Source organism: Lissotriton helveticus, chromosome 6 (assembly GCF_964261635.1).
Source record: "Lissotriton helveticus chromosome 6, aLisHel1.1, whole genome shotgun sequence".
In the NCBI taxonomy this organism is placed as follows: domain Eukaryota; kingdom Metazoa; phylum Chordata; class Amphibia; order Caudata; family Salamandridae; genus Lissotriton; species Lissotriton helveticus.
This window is the reverse complement of record NC_136067.1, coordinates 1939269764-1939283460: the sequence shown is the minus strand read 5'-3', so window position 1 is coordinate 1939283460 and position 13697 is coordinate 1939269764. Positions and strand designations below refer to the sequence as shown.

Genomic DNA, 13697 nt, shown 5'->3' with positions numbered 1-13697 from the left:
GGCTGTTGGAAGCTGTTGTGAAGGCCTTCGTGAATAAACACTAAAGAAGAAAAGCAAGGATCATATTTGTGTTTCAGTTTTACATTGTAAATCGTGTATCATAGCTAAACTGGGAAACCTTATCAATACTAGACGTGTGCTGCAGAGTGAATTCTATTGAGGCTTTTTTCTGTGGAGGTTGGTGGTTCTCCACACCCTACAGCACCGTCATAGAAATTTAAATTAGTGAGATTTGCTTTGTGATTCTTCTTAGTGGCGCCATAACACCTATACATAATACCACTGTTCTAAGGTCTGCATGTTTGAATGACCATCTTTGCAATTCTATTAAGGTTCCAAATTGTATAATCTTCAGTCCTTAAGGCAGTTTTAAAAACCTTAATTACCTTGAAAGGAGAAGAACTTTTGATAGAGATTTAGAAAGCCCTACATGGGGATTTCTGATCCTTACCATGTCACCAGCTTGCACCAATGGTTTCTTCAGAGCCTTTCGATTGCCAAACCTTACCTTCCGTTCTGAGATTTTCTCGAATTCTTTTACATTTTTTTTTCTTACTCATGCTCCACCCCATTCCATCTCCTGACTATTTACCCATGATAGGCAAATCAAAGTGTTTGCTTTTCTTTTGTGAATAACTGAAAAGGTGTGATCCCTGTTGTCGTGTGCGGTGTCATTCTATAATTTTTTATTTTACCCAGTCATTCCTTCTTCCAACATGACTTGTTTACTAGAGCTCTTTGCCTAGTTTCCTTCAACACTCTGTTCATCCTCTCCACCATACCATTCATTTCGGATTGGTAATGCAATGATTTGCTATGTTTGATACCTCTCCCAAAAAATCCTCCAATTCTGGGGACACTAATTGTACCCTATTGTCCATTAAAATGGGGGAAGGAAATGGTTCCCTTTCAAAAATGTGTTCAAGAAACTTAGGGGCATATTATCAAGGGGGTTTATCTCCGCTTTTTTGGCTTTAAAAGCCAAGAAAGCGGAGATAAAATTATCTCCCTATTACCAAGCTGTCGCTAACACCAGTTAGCGACAGCTAATAGGAGATAGCGACCATCTTCGGCCCCGCTTTGCATGTCAGTGATATTTATCACTAATGACATGCAAAGTGGGCGTGCCAAGATGTTAGCGACTGGAAACAGTCGCTAACATCGCTATCTCCTATTACCAACTTTTGGAGATATTCGCGCTAAGCGCGAATATCTCAAAAAGCTAACACCTGCCCTGAGCAGTTCTTAGCCATGTTAACCAATGGGAGGTGGATAACATGGCTAAGAGCATTTGCTCGATAATGCATGAATATCGCTGACTTTTCAGCGATATTCATGCATTGCGGCCGTTTTTTATCGCATTTGCGATAAACCTTGCTAATAGCAAGGTTTATCTGCGATAAAAATCGCCGATGTGCGGCGATAATTTTTGTCTCTAAACAAGTTAGAGACAAAAATTATCTCTATTGGTTGGTAATATGCCCCTCAATTATATCATCAGTTTGCACTGAGTTGTTTATCCCCACCTCTGACCACCTTGAGTACGTGTTTGTTAGACTAATTACATACTTATCAACACTTGAGTATCTAATGTATCTAAGATGTCCATGGCAACATCCTCCCATGGCACTTTTGCCATTCTCTCAATCCCATTGGCTGCATCCTGCATTTGAGTGTTTTGTAAGCACTAATACATTCCGTGCACTCGCTTACAGATCTCTTTACCTGGATGCCCATCCCTGGCCACCAGTATGTTTGTCCAATCCATTCCTTGGTTTTGGAAATTCCAGTAAGACTATCATGTGCTAAAGAGCCCAGCTCCTCTCTGAGAGATATTGGCAGAATTAGTCACCTTACACAGATAGTTCATTCTTGATACTCCAAAGTCCACGTAACTGGTTATGATCTTGTTCTTGGCCACTCCAACCATTTTTGATTCTTCCTACCATTTGTTACATTACTTCATCCTTTTTTGCTTCAACAATTTATTCTTCTTCTTTTACAATCCCTTCCTTGATCAGGCAAACTTCCTGATCATCATCTTCACTAATCAAGTCTTCCACTTCCACACTGCCATTCGCATCTACTAAGCGTGAACAGCAATCAGCCAAAGTTTGTTATACCTAGAACATACATAAGATCAAATTGACACTCCTGCAAGTCTACTATTCAATGCCTTATTCTTCCTGATATGGCATCCAACCCTTTTTTTGAAAGATTTCTTTTACAGGTTTATGATCTGTTTTTATTTGAAAACTACCACCCCAAACAAAATTTCTTAACTTCCATATCACCCAAAACACATCCAGGGCCTCCTTTTCTATAAGAGAATAATTTATTCAGCTTTTTTCTACCCTCTTGAAATTAACGGAATTGTCCTTTCTACTCCCTTGTGTTTTTGCAACAAGACAGCCCCCAGGCCTTTTGCACATGTGTCAGACATGATGATGGATTCATGTTAAGATCCAAAACTCTGTAAACAGGAAGCTTTCCTAAGACATTGTTTCATTGCTTTGAATTCTGACTCACAAACCACATTCCATTGGAAAGCAGCACCCTTTTTTAATATCAGCCTCATGTTTTTCATTTTCTCAGCAAAATTCATAACAAATTACAGATAACAATCAGCCATGCCAAATAATTTGACCACCTCTTTTTTTTAAACTGGACCAGCTAAATTGGCAATCATGTCTACCAATTCATTCTTACGTTCTATACCCTCAGATGTTATTTTTGTCCTTAGTAGTTGATTTCATCCAGGTTAAATTTACAGTTTTTAGCTTTTAGAGTTAGCCCTCATTCTCTCAACCTCTAAGGACCTCACGCATACATTTGTTATGTTCATCTGCATTTATTCCATGTACCAATACATTGTCTTGGTATATTTTAATTCCTTGAACACCTTTTAGCACTCTCTCAATTACTAGTTGGAACACTGCTGCAGCTGATATGAGACCAAACGGCATTCTTACAAATCTAATAATCCCTAATGGCCTGACAAAGGCCATCATATTCTGGGAGTCTTGATGTAACCTCACTTGGCGATATGATGAGGTTAGATCTATGAACGAAAAACATTTTGCCCCTTTCAACATGGACAGCATCTCATTGATGTTGGGTAAAGGATAGTGATCTACTACAACACATTTATTCAGTCCATGCAAGTCCACAGAGTCTGACATCACCATTTGCCTTTTTCATCACAACCACAGAGCCAACCATTCAGTTTCTTCTACTTCTTTAATTAGGCCATTTTCTTTCAGTGTTTCTAAGTATATCCTCATCTACACCCCTTACTTTGCTCACCACCAATGTTGCAGCTCTTTTTACTCTGATCTTATGTAGTTTTTTAAACATTCTGGTTTCTCTTGAAACACTTCAGGGAATTCCTGCTCAGAACCTGGTCTTTTTTTACTTATTTCATCCACCTGTCCAATCTGTTTCATTCTAACTGTAGTACTCTCATTCCTGTCAAGATAAAACATTAAATCTTTCTGAGGAAAACAGCTAATGAGAGAGTCACTGCTCATCGAGATACATATATGTATATATTTCCTACTGTTAGCCTGTCATTAAACTGAATAGACCCGTTAAAATGAACCAACAACTTGATGGGTTATCCCCTGTAACCTTTTGTACATATATCTGGTTTGTTAACTTTTAACTTACCCACCAAAGCCTTCTCAAACCACTCCCTGGGGATTGAAGTTTTTTTGTCCCTGAATCAAATAACATGGAAACTGACTCTCCTTCCATTTGTAGTACCTCTATGGGGCCTTTACTTGTAGAATAATCTGAATACCGTCATCGCACCAGATATCTTCCACCTCATCACATGTCACTTCCTGAATTCCTTTTTTTTAGACATGTTAGTGCTTCTGCAGCACTTGCTAACATGTCCTTTTCTCCCACAACTTTTGCATGTGGCCTTCCATCCAACACAGTTTATGGGAGGGTCACCAGAAATTGGAGGATGTGTTACATTCTGCATAATGATCCAATAAGATCACTTACACACACTCTATTATTATTAGACCGGTAAGGAGAGGAAATAGTTAAAGCCCAGTCTGGAAATTCAAAATGTACCTATAAGGAAGCAAATGGTTAATAAAAAAAACTTTAAATCCCAGTCTTCTCTTAATAAACAATAAAAAAATAAAATAATGAATAGTAGTATTACTTGCAAACCAATCGGTAACCAAGGGAGTGATGTCCCTGCTGGGAATGAGAAATGCCACCAGAATCGTGGGACATATTATCAAGGACCGGTGTTAAAATTATCGCCGTTACTGCCGATAAAACGGCGATAATGGGCTTGATAATACGGCCTTGTTAATTCCCATAGAAGCCTATGTTAACCTGCCGATAAAACGGCGATAATTTAAAAACCCGTCCTTGATAATATGCCCCCTAGCGTTTCCTATCCTGGAGTTCCTCGCCTGAACAAACACCTGCTGTCTTGCTGCCACTGGAACAATTTACTGGATTCCTTCCGTATTCTGGAGCTCGCGGATTCTCCAGTGCGTTGTAATACTTATTGGGTAAGCACATTTGCCAATTTGCTTCCAATGCAACTGCTTGGAAGTTTGCAGTTCCTTACTAATATATTATCCTCATTCGTCCCCCTCTGTAGACACTGTCCCGTGACTGTAACATTATATTTTTGCACACTTTCTGGTGGCATCTCTCATTCCCAGACAGGGACACCGCTCCCTTAGTCACAGATTGCCTTGCACCTAATACCAGTATGTACATTTTCCTTACCTATCCCTTCCAGCTTCTTGAGCCTTGTCTCAGCGCAAATACTCGAATTTCAATATTAGTTCCCCAGGTCATCCCCAGTCCAGAAGAGACCCTTTTATGCTTCAGCGGGGTCAAAACGCCTTCTACACTTCCACAGACAGGCCATGTGTTTGCCAGAACACTACTTGAACCTTCCTTAGTGTTCTTCAGAAACTACTATTGTACATGACTGTCTGATACTACAAATGTAACCTTTACTACACGCACTATTTTCACAACTTTTTCTTGGTTATTGCATATCACTTGCGGTAATGCACGCTCTACACTAATTCTTCAATTCTGTTTATTTAGCAGCATTTCTATGTACAATGAATTCAACTCAATTGTTTGAAAGTAATTCTAACATGCTGGTTTTCTCTTGATTTGACGACAGTGGTATCTGTCTTACGGTATACATCATAGATGAGTTCCATGTGAACGGATTTGGGTTGCTCTTGTCTTTAAAATATATTTTTGAAGAACAAATGGAGGCAGCCTGCCAAGCTGAACATCAGAAAGGATGTAACACGTGGAAACAGCACAGAAACAAAGCCCTGGGCAGGCAGAGGCCTGACAGGGGAGACAGCAAAGGTGAATAAGATTCTCAGGGAGGGCAAACAGCATCTTGATCAAAGCCCATGTGCGTGAAGATGATTTGTTTCAGAACTCTGTCTAATACTCAGGGGTTTGTGTGCTTCAAAGACACAGCCATCCAGTAAAAGGTGCTTTATCAGTGTTGCATGTTCTGATCTGTCAGCGCTGAGCCTTAAAAACACAGTTACTTTCCACCGAATCTTGTTCTGAAATCATTTCCTGACCTTTTTATTTAGAGTTGATTTTTATTTAATGTTGAAAAGGATGTCTGTAAAACAAAAGCTACAGGCCCAGGAAATAACTTGTTATGGGCCCTTAAGAGGTGTAAATGCTCAGATACTTTCAACTTTCAAGGGCTCATTACATGTGCCCTAATAATGATAATTTGGCAGCTCGAAGGATTTACCCGCCAAATCGGAGTTCCAAAAACGTTCTGGGTCTGTGGTGTTTGTTGTTCCACCTTAAGACTCCACCTCCCAAGCCAGTGTCTTCTTGAGGGTTTATGGGGTCATGGGCAAGACATATTTTGGGACTTTCTGTTTGGAACAACTTTATTGCCAGTTTTTTGCTAATTCAAGTCCTCACAATATTGACTTACATATTAAGCTTTGTGACATGGGTCTCTCACAAAGCCAAAATATGTCATGCCCAGGGCACCAAAAATCCTCATGATGATAATGGGTAGAGAGAGAGAGAGAGAGTTACAGGTGGGGAAAGAGAGGGAAAGAGATTGAGATAGAAAAATAGAATTGGGTGAGCTAGAGAAACAAATATCCCCTTCCCAGGGGTGCTCTTGGAGGGTAGGAGCCCTGGGCAATTGCCCGATTTACCTCTGCCTTAAAACATTGATGAGTGGAGCTACCCAAAGAAAGCAGGAGGAACTCAGATGAACAGAAGAGTCATCAAAGAAGTGAACCTCGGTCGTCACAGCTACATGAAAACACCTTGGGGAAAAATGGAACCAGCAAAAAAAGAAACAAGCACTGGCAAAGCAAATACGTCTTGTTTAGGGGCGAACTATTGGCTTTGGTAACAACGGCTAATGGTTGAGAAGAAAAAGAGACAATGGAAGAAACAGGGACACCAGGACAGATGGGCATGTTGAAGAAACAGGGAGGGGGTCTGTAAAGCCTGTACTCAACAAAGGTGTATGCGTGGGTCTCATTTGTGGTATGCTGCAGACACTACACAACCGATTCAGAAGGGAGAAAGTGGTCAAGGTGACACAGAGACTACTGATTCTTAAGTGCACTGGACTGAACCCAGCCCATCATTCTTGGCTGCATCGCGGTCCTTCAGAGGGTAGATGCATGCAGGCTGGTTAAAACTGTGGCAGTCACAAGCCACAAAGACATTTATTCTGAACAAGCCTGAAATAGCATACTTCTGAACAAATGTTAGCAGTGTCAGTGACACTGGGTTCAACCTGCGGCTGAAGGCGAAAAGCAGGAGATGCTGGCGAAGGGTTCATGCTGCCACCAGACTTGGCCCTAAGTAGCGCTCAGGTCCTTATATGTGCATCAGGAGGGAAATGTTAAGCGCATAGCGAAACATCACCACGGTTGCAATGAGGAGGTTCTGGCTCTCACCTGTTCAGTTTAGTGAGCTAGGTGACTAGAAGACCACTGCTGGTGAGGAAATGTCTGCAAATGAGAGCCACGCAAGCAGTACTGTGCATCAACAGCGTCCTGTCCCCTCCAGTCGTTGCGCGTTTTAAATTATGGGAGTCGTGAAAAAAAACAGGGATGGTAGGGGAGAAGAAACAAGAAGGGTGTGGGGATACGTTTAAAGAAAAGAGCTATGACGTGATCAGTGTTGACTGCATCATTATTTATTTTATTTTTTATTTTTTATTTTATTTTAAAGGTTTTATATAGTGCTGGCTAGACCCGGATCAGAGCTCTTTACATGAGCATCAGATCATAGTTACAGGTTACATCGTTACAAAGGTTACACAGTTATTAGAGCATGGCAACATAGTTACTTTTAAGGTCGAGATAAACAATAAGCACAAATACGTAAGGGGAAAAGCAAGCGAGGGGAAAGATTCACGGGAGGCGGAAGGAGCTGGGGAAGTAGACAGTTAATGAAGGTGGGAAAGAGGAGGGGAGGGCACATGACACCGCATGGAAAGAGGCGGGGGGACACAAACCGGTAGACGCGTCAAAGCAACGTCCAAAGTCCAGTAAGCTGTGATCCCGGGGGAAGTGGTATCACTTCCCTATCTCAGTTGCGGGAGGCTCCCTTTACGCAGTGGACTCTCTCAGATGGGTCTCTGAGACTCCAAGGCAAATAGTACCTGAATCGTAGTGCGAGCATCAGATGGCCTGTGGAGGGGCACAAATCAAGCTTAATTAACCTGTACTTGGTCAGTGCACCACAAAACAAAAAAGAAGTGACGCCTGGCAAGCACTGCCCAATGAGAAGGCAGCAAAAAAGAACAACCATTATGACAACGGATGGTAACCTATGGGTGGGGGTTACTGAGGTCCAAAGTGTGTTCCCACTGTTTCAAAAACTACCATCATGGCTGGGGCACCTCTAAATCGCATCCTTAGGGTGCAAATAACTATGCTATAAGACACATTTAATTTGTAAACTTCATGTTTATGGTGAGTGCACCCACCCAGTAATCACTGCAATTTGCTAAAAAGAGACCTGATTTGTAAAAATTATTTTTATCTAAAACAGGTTCAACCACCTACTAGAATGCCAACTCGATTACGAATGAAATTTTCCAAAAAAACAGAACACATTTTTATAAACTGCAATGACTTTGCTGGTGACCTTCTATCTGGTGGTAACTAAAATTTCCTCAAAAGGGTCTTCTTTAGGATGACATATTAGTAATTTAGCTAGTCTGGTCAAATTTATTCTGCACATGGACTTTAGTGTTTGTGACTGAAAAGTTATCCTTTCAATGCATTCCTTTCGAAGTGATGGGAGAGGCAACACCCGCAGTATGTGCTGCACCAGTTGAATCCCTGGGGTCTCATTTATGAGGCCGTGCGTCACTTTTACGCCCCAGGGGCGTCACTTTTTGTGACGCACCAGTGGCGTAAGAAATGCGCCTTGTTTACAAAATGACGCATCTAGCTAGATGCGTCACTTTGTAAACCCCTGCGCCACATTATACCTGCTCTAGGTATAATGTATGCAAGGGGGGGCGTATTGACGCAACAAAGGGTCATGGAAGTGACGCAGTGAAATCTATGAGCTTTCACTGCGCCACTTCTAGGACTCAAATGCGTCAAAATCTCACGCCTGCCTCACAGCAGGCGTAAGACTGACGCAGGCCCTTTCACATGGGGCTTTCGTGACACACTCCAGCAATGTGTCACTTGTGCGCCTACATATACATCAGAAATACTGACGTATCTGTAACTCCTTGCGCCATGATGCGTCATACTGTAAATATGACGCATCACTGGTGTCGCAAGGAGGGCGCAATGAAAAGTGACGCACCGCTGTTTTCACGCAGCGATGCGTCACTTTTCATAAATGAGGCCCCTGGTCCTCCATCCTGGGTTGTATTTTACGACGCCTAAATTGTAAACATTTCACAAACATCAAGATGGTCCCTTGTCTGATACAACCCGATTTCTTGTATTTTGTCAGGCCTTGCGAGAGACTTCTCATAGCTCAGTACACCTCTCTAACTCTTGCATTCATCATTCCATTTTTGCTCTTTCTTCGCACCTCCCACCCTTCTCTCCATCACAAAATCATACCTCAATGTATTATTTTGATCAGTCCCTCCATGCCTCACTCCCCTCATCTCTCACTCCTGCCAGCACTACATTGGTATCTCAAATCTTTGTCTATTTTTAAACTCAATTTTTTTCAGTTTAGAAGTGTATTTTCCCTTGATACATAAGTGAGCCATACATTAATGTATTTCCTTGTGGGTATAAACGGATGTTGACTCGTGAGAGGGGAGCCAGACTTCTGCCGTTTAGAGTAAAGATAGCTGGGAAAATAAGAATAAGGTGAAAGAAAAAGTGTTGGAAAAGAGGATTCGGGTTTTGTGGGAAATGTGCTAGGATTGGTTTTTATAAATTGTCCAATGGTTGGATAATGCACAGGATCAGAATAGGACCTCACCGCCGACTCCTAAGAACATCCCTGGACCAATATCTTGCCTGCCTTCCTGGAGATGGAAGCCCGAAGACCTCTTGTTTTCCATTACACATAGGGATTTGGATCAGGAGCAGGTGACAGGACACCTGTCCACTGCTTCAAGGGACACAAAAATGCTCTACCCTGATTGGAAGAAATATCTGCAATTTGGGAGCGAAAATGCCCTGGACCCCATGGGAGCCCTGACTGGAGAGTGACCTGGACCCTGGAAGCCTGCCTGAGGTCAGGGGAACTGTGGGAGAGACTGGCAGTATATTTCAAAAGTAGCTCCCAGATTGGAAATCTTATGCAGAACTTTTTACTGTGTGGCAAGGTAAACAGATATAAAAGCCATTTCCAGAACGAGCAACTATTGCTGTGCAAGAATCCAAAGAAACAATTTCAAGATAGTTACAAAAATATAATCTATTGTAATTACTTAAAAGCACATCATATTTTACAAACCGTACCAATATTATCATAAAATGTTTTTTTGAAACAATTACCTCACAAAATACAAGAATCCCTTAAACATAGCAAACAATAAATGTAAACATAAAACAAATTTAAACAATAAACATAATGATTCTGTCCAAACCCATCAACAAAGAAACAGTAAATCTTTAGTTTATTTTCTTCATTTTGTGAGTCTAGACAGTAATCAGGAACACCTCACTGCAGTGTTTTAGTGGTTTCCACCTTCTTAAGAACAAAAGATATTAAAAAAAATATATATATATAACAAACTCCAAAATGTATCTGATATTCTTATAGGATACATATATTTAATTGTCAATCCAATTTTATTGATTTAAAAAAAAATGTAAAACAAATGACATATTGGGGGATTGTCAGCAGCCTTCACGGAAGGGAAAGGTGGATGTAAATGGGAATAGCTGATGACAGGAAGTTAAGGAATGATGGGTCCATGAGTGTGATGAGTCGGTAGGTTCTAGGGTAAAGATTGTCAAACAGTGGGGGTAAAGAAAATAACACAACAGGTGTTAAAAATGCAAATCGATGAGTTCGGGAGGCACAGATGGCCAGGCCCGAGGGCCACATCTATCTAGCGTTCCAGAGGCCGCTCCCTCCAGCTACAGTCAACAAAAGAACTGAGGGGTATATTTACAAGAATTGCTGCTAAGCAGTTTTCACGCTGTTTAGCGGCAATTCTTTTACCGCTACCAATCTGAAAATCCTAACGCTATGTTTGCGATGTACTTACAATACGTTGCTACATGGCGTTAGGATCAGCTAGCAGCCTAGAAAAGAGTCGCTAACACTAGCTTCAGAATGATATAAAAATCCATGATAACGTGAAATAAGTGCCAATTAGCGGCAACAAAATTCACTCTAGTCAGCCCAATGTCACTTACGCCAGGACCGAGTTCAGCACAGTTCAACAACCCCCTTCCCCCCAACTCCTCCAACAGCCAGGATGACTAGCCAGATTCCCAGGGGAAGAGGAAATGCAGAGTCAGGGCCTCATTTATGAAAAGTGGTGCATCGCTGGGAAAAAACAGTGATGCTTCACTTTTCATTGCGCCATCCTTGCGCCACCATGGGTGCACGGTATTTACGGTGTAGCCCTGCGTTTCCCCCTTCGCTGGGCCAAACCATGCACCAGTGCACCATAGTGCAAGGGTGCCTACATTGTGGGGAATGATTGTTTATGTGCAGGAAGGTGTCCCTTTCTGGTCTACAGACCCCTGGCCACCGCCCACACTTAACTGATGCCATCGTAGACCTCATCGCACCCTCGGTTCTCGCATCCACCGATTACATCCAACTCGGAGAACTCAATTTCCACCTGAACAACCCCAGTGACCAGAACACCGCATCCCTACTGGAGAACCTCGACAACATCGGTCTCAAGCAGCTAGTCGCCTCTCCTACCCACACAGCCAGACAAAACTCAACCCCGTTTTCTTGCCCAGCGGGAACTTCACCTACAGCCAGACCACCGAACTCCTCTGGACCGACCACCACTGAGTACATTGCGTCTTTGTCAAGCCCACTGCACACCAACATCTTCATTGCCCCCAGTCGGAGTTGGAACAAGGCCACCAAAGAAAATCTCATTGACTTCCTCAGCACGACCACTCGGCTAACACCAACAGATGCCAACACTGCAGTGCACAACCTTCACTAACCCCGCCGAGACTCTAGCACCCCTCAAGAAGACACCAGGCAAGCAACACTCCAAGAACCCCAGCTGGTTCACTCCCACCCTCCACAAGTACAGATGTACCTGCAGACAACTCAAATAACAGATGGAGGAACAACAAAACCCTGGAAACCCACTCAACCTTCAAATCCGTACACAACAGCAAAGAACTCTTCGCCATCATAAAGTAGTTCGCCAGGCCCAACATTGAGACCACAGACGTCCCATCCTCCCAAGACCTCTGCGACAAACTCAGAACCTTCTCCCACTACAAGATCAGGCAGATCTACAACAGCTTCAACACCCAAGACCCTAACACTACGCCCGCCACCACCACACGCAACCATGCCGCATCCCAACAGATCATGCTCAACTGGACTCTGCTCACCACAGACAACACACTCAAGACTATGAAGAGCATCCTGACCATACCACATCTTCCATAGAGCAGCCGCCTCCAACGCCCCTAAGCTTCGCTGCACTGTCAACTGATCCATCGAAACCGCCACCTTCTCTGATGACTGGTAACATACTGAGATCAATCCCCTGATGGAGAAACTGTCCGCCAACCCAACAGACCTCAAGAACTTCAGATGCATCTCCCTCCCCTCCCAGCCAAGGTCACTGAGAAGGCTATCAGTGCCCAACTCTCCGAGTTCATCGAAGAGAACCACGTCCTGGACACCTCCCAATCCGACTTCTGAAGAAACCACAGCACAGAGGCCTCACTCCTCACCGACACCGATGACATCCATTCCCTCCTCGACTGGGGAAAAACCACAGCCCTCATCCTACTGGACCCCTTTTCCGCTTTCGACACTGTCTCCCACCGCACCCTAATCACAAGACTCCATAACACTGGCATCTGCGACAAGTTACTGGACTGGATCCACTCCTTCCTGACTGGCTTAACACAGTGAGTAAGACTACCTCCATTTCTCTCAGAACCTACAGAGACCAGCTGTGGAGTGCTCCAGGGCTCCTCCCTAAGCCCAACCCTCTTCAGCCTCTTCATGGTTCCCCTCGCAGCCATCGTCAGAAGCCACTGACTCAACATATTCTCCTATGCAGATGACACCCAGCTGATCATCTCCCTCACCAACGAACCCAAAGATCCAGAATTAACTTTCACAACGGGATGGAGGCCATCGCTACCTGCATGAAAGACAGCTGCCTCAAGCTCAATTCAGCCAAGACTGAAGTACTCATCCTGGGATCCACCCCCTCAGCCTGGGACGACTCCCGGTGGCCTGCCGCACTTGGAATTCCTCCCACCCCTATGGACCACGTGCGCAGCCGCAGCATCATACTGGACTCCATGCTTACAATAAACCACCAAATCAACACAGTATCCTCACCATGCTTCCACACGCTCTGCCTGCTTCAAAAGAAATTCCCCACAGAATCCAGAAAGACGGTCACCCATGCACTCATCACCAGCAGACTCGACTACAGCAATGCACTCTATGTCGGTGTCACCCAGAAACAGCTCAGGAAATTACAGAACATCCGAAACTCCACAGCCAGACTGGTCCTCGACATCCCCGCCGCAGCCACATGACACAACACCTCAAACAACTCCACAGCCTCCCAATTAACAAGAGAATCACCTTCAAGCTCCTCATGCACGCCTAGAAGGCTCTCCTCAATGCAGGACCAGTATATCTGAACCACCGCCTCGCTTTCCAGACACCCGCCAGACAACTCCGCCCTGCTGAACTCGCCCTGGCCCATGGATCCACAAGACTAGAACCGGGGGAAGACCCTTTTCCTACCTTGCCGCTAAGACCTGGAAAACCCTGCCCATCCACCTCAGGCAATCCGCATCATTGAAACAATTCAGGAAGGCCATTTGACAGAAACCTCCACACCCAGACAGATCAGAAGCTCTCCCCCCTCAGCTCCTTGAGACCCTCGTGGGTGAGTAGCCACACTATATAAACCGCTGATTGATTGGTTGATTCATGCAACGCAGACACCCTTGCGCAATAGTGCAAGGGTGCTTGCGTTGGCGTATGGCAGCCCATTGTGCGCC

General features: G+C 43.8%; 1 long non-coding RNA gene across 1 annotated transcript in view; it reads right to left on the bottom strand.

The window, feature by feature from the left end:
• LOC144761970 (uncharacterized) overlaps positions 1-13697 on the bottom strand; it is a 33930-nt gene that overhangs the window by 8673 nt on the left and 11560 nt on the right. The gene's annotated exons all lie outside the window — the stretch shown is intronic.